This window comes from Staurois parvus, unplaced genomic scaffold (assembly GCF_062004578.1).
Source record: "Staurois parvus isolate SC_StPar_1 unplaced genomic scaffold, SC_StPar_1.0 ptg000544l, whole genome shotgun sequence".
Taxonomy (NCBI): domain Eukaryota; kingdom Metazoa; phylum Chordata; class Amphibia; order Anura; family Ranidae; genus Staurois; species Staurois parvus.
In genome coordinates, this window is record NW_028318340.1 from 5,449,789 (window position 1) to 5,456,609 (window position 6,821).

A 6,821-nucleotide genomic window follows, 5' to 3' on the forward strand; every position below is an offset into this window, starting at 1 on the left:
TGCCTCCCACTTGTTAAGGGACCAAAAGTAATGGGACAGAATAATAATCATAAATCAAACTTTCACTTTTTAATACTTGGTTGCAAATCCTTTGCAGTCAATTACAGCCTGAAGTCTGGAACGCATAGACATCAACAGACGCTGGGTTTCATCCCTGGTGATGCTCTGCCAGGCCTCTACTGCAACTGTCTTCAGTTCCTGCTTGTTCTTGGGGCATTTTCCCTTCAGTTTTGTCTTCAGCAAGTGAAATGCATTCTCAATCGGATTCAGGTCAGGTGATTGACTTGGCCATTGCATAACATTCCACTTCTTTCCCTTAAAAAACTCTTTGGTTGCTTTTGCAGTATGCTTTGGGTCATTGTCCATCTGCACTGTGAAGCGGCGTCCAATGAGTTCTGAAGAATTTGGCTGAATATGAGCAGATAATATTGCCCAAAACACTTCAGAATTCATCCTGCTGCTTTTGTCAGCAGTCACATCATCAATAAATACAAGAGAACCAGTTCCATTGGCAGCCATACATGCCCACGCCATGACACTACCACCACCATGCTTCACTGATGAGATGGTATGCTTAGGATCATGAGCAGTTCCTTTCCTTCTCCATACTCTTCTCTTCCCATCACTCTGGTACAAGTTGATCTTGGTCTCATCTGTCCATAGGATGTTGTTCCAGAACTGTGAAGGCTTTTTTAGATGTCATTTTGCAAACTCTAATCTGGCCTTCCTGTTTTTGAGGCTCACCAATGGTTTACATCTTGTGGTGAACACTCTGGTGAAGTCTTCTCTTGATTGTTGACTTTGACACACATACACCTACCTCCTGGAGAGTGTTCTTGATTTGGCCAACTGTTGTGAAGGGTGTTTTCTTCACCAGGGAAAGAATTCTTCGGTCATCCACCACAGTTGTTTTCCGTGGTCTTCCGGGTCTTTTGGTGTTGCTGAGCTCACCGATGCGTTCCTTCTTTTTAAGAATGTTCCAAACAGTTGGAACAGTAGGAACGCCTAATGTTTTTGCTATCTCTCTGATGGGTTTGTTTTGTTTTTTCAGCCTAATGATGGCTTGCTTCACTGATAGTGACAGCTCTTTGGATCTCATCTTGAGAGTTGACAGCAACAGATTCCAAATGCAAATAGCACACTTGAAATGAACTCTGGACCTTTTATCTGCTCAATGTAATTGGGATAATCAGGGAATAACACACACCTGGCCATGGAACAGCTGAGAAGCCAATTGTCCCATTACTTTTGGTCCCTTAACAAGTGGGAGGCACATATGCAAACTCTTGTAATTCCTAACCTGTTCACCTGATTTGGATGTAAATACCCTCAAATTAAAGCTGACAGTCTGCAGTTAAAGCACATCTTGTTTGTTTCATTTCAAATCCATTGTGGTGGTGTATAGAGCCAAAAATGTTATAATTGTGTCGATGTCCCAATATTTATGGACCTGACTGTATTTGACTACAAGGGAGGGAGGTGTCTGATGATCATGATGCCTGTCAGGAATGGACTTGCCAGTAATGGTGGGACTCACCTGCCTTGTGGGCTGCAGTACCAGGGCTGGCCAGCGGGTGCTCTCAGCAATCAGAGACTCAACCCTGCAGCCAGCCAAACACCTGAAGCTGATTATGCAGGTGTATTTAAGGGATGGCCAGACCTGCAGTCTGGGCCTTGGTGTGTGTTTTTCCTGGGCCCCTGTATCTTGTTACCTGCATCCCTGTTCCTGTTCCTGTTCTTGTTCCTGTCCCTGTCTGATTCGTTGCTGACCCTGCCTGATCCGGACCTCTGCTGACTTCTCCTGTTTGATCCCTGGCATGTGACCCCGACTATTATCTGCCTGACCCCCTGTACCTACCTGCCCGTTAGTTGCTGTACCTGGCTCGTGACCTGACTACTCTTTGCCTGCTCCTCCTGTTCCTATCTGCCCGATTATTATTGACCCGGCCTGCCTGACGACGCTTGCATTGTATGTATTGTTATCTGTGGGTGGTTTGGTTTGGTTCGTTTGCACTGTGTTATGTTTTAGTATTGCACTGCGTTTATGTATTGTTAGTGTTAATAAATTATATTATTATAACATATCTGAAGCCTGCGTTTCCCTGTGTCAGTTCACATACCTCTGGTCACACCCTGGAGCCCTGACAATGCCTCGTAATTTCTCGACAAAGTACAGCAGAACAATGAAAATGGTACCACATGGAAGTGTATAAATGTATCTTCACTTTGATACTAAAGATTACTACCTAACTGCAATTTATTGTTCTTTTATTGCAAGGTACATTTTTCTTGGTCTTGGCCTAAGCATCACACAGTTACATCTGGTGGCTTTGTCATTGCCTAACATTTTCAAGGAACAGTTGCGTGATATTTTCCCTCAGAAGCCAAGATGCCTCAAAACAACACAAATAACTTCTGCTACATTTGCAGCGAGGTTAAATTTGCATCTCAAATGTGCAGTATGACAGCAGTGATAAAAAAGGCATACCACCCATATTTTGGATGCAAAATACGGGATCAGGACAAGAGTTGGGATCCTCTTTATTGTTGCATTACATGTACAACTTATCTGCGTCATTGGGTAAACAAAAAGAAAGCCCATGCCTTTAGCAGTCCCAATGGTGTGGAGGGAACCCACCAATCATAGTAGCGACTGCTATTTTTGCATGTTTCCCCCAATTTCCAAAGGGATCTCGGGAAAAAAAGAAGTGGACCATGGAATATCCAAACATTCCATCCGAGCTGCATTCTGTACCCCATGGTGAGGGCTTGCCAATTCCAGATCCACCAGAATCCTATTCTCTAGACTCAGATAAGGACGATGAGCAGGATGCAGCTGATCCGGGACCAACAATCAGCAGACCCGAACTTAAGCCCGCCATATGATCTTCCTGAACCACATCTAATTTCACTAAATGACCTGGTCAGGGATTTGGAATTGCCTAAGAGTAAAGCATAGCTACTGGGTTCCAGATTACAACAATGGAACCTCTTGCAGTGTGATATCAGCAAAAATGGAGAGTTATGTTACTGGTAGCAATAAAAAGAAACAATTATAACGATTGGTGTGGCAGGATTCGCATTGCTATATCACAGTTTGCAGAAAAGTTATGGAGCATAAATCGCACATCCCCTTCGTAATTTTAAATTAATTTGATGCAATTTGCCAATACTTAGGACTTAATTTTCCTTTATTAGTGCCTCAATTCTGGTAACATTTAGCTACTTTCATTTCCGAGACTTTCTCCTTGTAGATCAGTGAGATCTAGCAGGGAAGAACAAGGTGAGCTGCGCAGAGCTTAGTTGCTCAGCTGTGAACTTTGAGAATAAGTAGTTGCACAGAGCCCACAGGGCTTGTTTTTAAATTGTAGGATATTTTCAGACAGGGAGAATCCACAAAGCATGTTTTAAATTGGATGTAACAAGCCTTATTCGCTTGCTAGCATTAAATGAACAAAGGTAGTATATCCAGCTTTCAAAACACAATCACCCCACCATGGCATCATCACTGAGGGAAAAAAACGCCAAAAATAAATCCTAGCCTGTCTAGGTCCTATCATGCAGTCAAGTCACTCTCTATCAAGAAGTTTGACCTTGTGTCCAGTGTCATAAAGCATATGTTTTGGGTTTTTTTTTTTTTTGTTGCTCATAATTGCTGCCACCATATTAAGGGTTTTTTTTTTTTTTTTAAAGGAACAGGGACTGCTCACTTTGCAAAATTAATGTTCACTTAGCTTTGCCTTATTCTTCAAGCTATGATCAATTCAATGAACTGTGCGTGAGTACAAATCTTGTTTTTCCTGTTTAATTCTTTCACACCTGATTAGAATTTCAAAGTGAACGAAGGTACAGTGCATCCAGAAAGTATTCACAGTGCTTAACTTTTGCCACATTTTGTTATGTTACAGCCTTATTCCAAAATGGGATAAAATAATTTTTTTCCTCCACATTCTACAAATACTCCATAATGACAATGTGAAAGAAGTTCGTTTTGAAATCTTTGCAATTTATTACAAATACAAAATGAAAAAAAAAACACATGTACATAAGTATTCACAGCCTTTGCTCAATACTTTGTTGAAGCACCTATAGCACCAATTACAGCCTCATGTTGTTTTGAGTATGATGCTACAAACTTGGCACATATATTTTTGGGCAATTTCTCCCATTGTTCTTTGCAGTACCTCTCAAGCTCCATCAGGTTGGATGGGGGGCGTTGGTGCACAGCCATTTTCAGATCTCTCCAGAGATGTTCAATCGGGTTCAAGTCTGGGCTCTGGCTGGGCCACTCCAGGACATTCACAGAGCTCACCCATAACCACTCTTTTGTTATGTTGGCCGTGTGCTTAGGTTGTTCTGTTGAAAGGTGAACTGTCGCCCCAGTCTAAGGTCTAGAGCGCTCTAGAACAGGTTTTCATCAAGGATGTCTCTGTACATTGCTGCATTCATCTTTTCTTTGATACTTACTAGTCTCCCAGTTCCTGCCACTGAAAAACCTCCCCACAGCATGATGCTGCCACCATGCTTCACTGTAGGGATGGCATTGGCCAGGTGGTGAGCGGTGCCTGGTTTCCTCCAGACATGACGCTTGGCATTCAGGCCAAAGCATTCAATCTTTGTTTCATTAGACCAGAGAGTTTTGTTTCTCATGATCTGAAAGTCCCTCAGGTGCCTTTTGGCAAACTCTAGGCGGGCTGCCATTTGCCTTTTACTGAGGAGTGGCTTCTGTCTGGCCACTCTACCATACAGGCCTGATTAGTGGAGTGCTGCAGAGATGGTCGTTCTTCTGGAAGGTTCTCCTCTCTCTACAGAGGAACGCTGGAGCTCTTTCAGAGTGACCATCGGGTGCTTGGTTACTTCCCTTGCTAAGGCCCTTCTCCCTCGATTGCTCATTTTGGCCAGGCTGCCCGCTCTAGGAAGATTATTGGTGGTTCCAAACTTCTTTCATTTACAGATGATGGAGGCCACTGTGCTCATTGGGACCTTCAATGCTGCAGACATTTTTCTGTACCCTTCCTCAGATCTTTGCCTTGATACAATCCTGTCTCGGAGGTCTACAGACAATTCCTTCGACTCATGGTTTGGTTTGTGTTCTGACATGCACTATTAACTGTGGGACCGTATATAGACAGGTTTATGCCTTTCCTAATCATGTCCAATCAACTGAACTTCCTGCAGGTGGACTCCAATCAAGTTGTGGAAATATCTCAAAGATGATCATTGGGAACAGGATGCACCAGAGCTCAATTTTGAGTGTCATGGCAAAGGCTGTGAATACTTATGTCCATGTGTTTATTTTTTTTATTTTTAATTAATTGCAAAGATTTCAAAACAAACTTCTTTCACATTGTCATCATGGGGTATTGTTTGTAGAATGTTGAGGGAAAAAAATGAATTTAATCCATTTTGGAATAAAGCTGTAACATAACAAAATGTGGCAAAAGTTAAGTGCTGTGAATACTTATTGGATGCACTGTAGGTGAACAGTCTTTGCTCCTTTTGTGAAAAAAATAAACAAACCCTATATTACTCACTGCAGACTAGCAAAGCCTGAAATCTTGCACCAGGATTGAGAGACTCCTTGTGAAGACAGTCACTTCTGCTATAAATGATAACTGCAGAAGAATCATAATAAGTCCTAATTAGACCAATTTATCAGGCGCTTAATAAGGCAGATAGCTTTTGCACAGTTAAACTAGCTATACACACAAAAAGTATTAAAAATCCTTGTACAGTTCTCTATCAACTGTAATAATTTGTGTGCTGGTCAGTGTATTCTTATGGTGGGAAGTCTCTTGTCAGAATAAAATGACATGTTGAGAGGATTCTCCCCATCCGCCTAGAATGTTTGGATGAGTGAATCACATCGTTTTTTCTTTTTGTGTTCATTCCGCTCGTTGAATGAAAAAAACTGACACATTTAATGCCAAATCACTTATACCGTAAGCACCAGAATAAAAAGGGCTCTTGAGGAATTGGACCACTCATATCTATGTATTGGAGTTAAATATCACTTGAAGCACCCAGAGCAGCCAAAGCTATACTCTTAGGTAGTCTTTAAAACCTTATGGGTGCCTACACTTTAGAGCTCATTCATACTAGGTATGATGGGCCTGCACAGGCCAGCTAAGTAAACAGTGTGAGACTGGTGCATCAGTATTGATGTCATCCTACCGCAGCTGCTGGTGTGAATCTTATCTTTGATTTACTTGCAATCAACATGCCTAAAGTACCAATTCAGTTTGCAGTACTCTTTTATGACAAGGCATATTTCAATGACAGCCCTGATGATCATTTTTCAGTATCTTCTGCACATTTCGGTTCCCATGTTTTTAAGTGAAAGCTTTCAGGGCCATTTTAATAGGATTCTGTATGTAACAGGAGACATGTTTTGCAGACTGTAACCTTTTACCCTTGCATAAACAGCAAGCAGAAGTGTCAAATAACGGTGTTTCATTTGTGTATCTATAAGAAGCTAGATATCTGATCTAACAGAGAGAAACATAGATTTGGAAAATAAATGTGATGGACGTTTTCTTGTGCCTTCAAAACATGCAATATGGAGAGCTATTAAGCTAGAATGGTACATAAGGTTTTGCTAAATGTTGTTAGGAGGAGAGCAGTGATGGGGCTTAAATTTCTCACTCTTTCCTTCAATCAATATGAGAGGCAAAGTTTCATCTCTGGGGCCACTAATGGCAGGAATTGCTGGAGCCAGCAAATGAGTAATGCTAGACCTCTGATTAGATGATGAGGCCATCAAGAACCTCATGTTACACTGAGCTTTAGTCTCATGAACTCCAGCAAAAACCAAAGGGTAA

At 41.8% G+C, this 6,821-nt stretch overlaps 1 protein-coding gene across 6 annotated transcripts in view; it reads right to left on the bottom strand.

Moving 5' to 3' along the window:
* NBEA (neurobeachin) overlaps positions 1-6,821 on the bottom strand; it is an 881,324-nt gene that overhangs the window by 373,076 nt on the left and 501,427 nt on the right. The window lies entirely within an intron of this gene.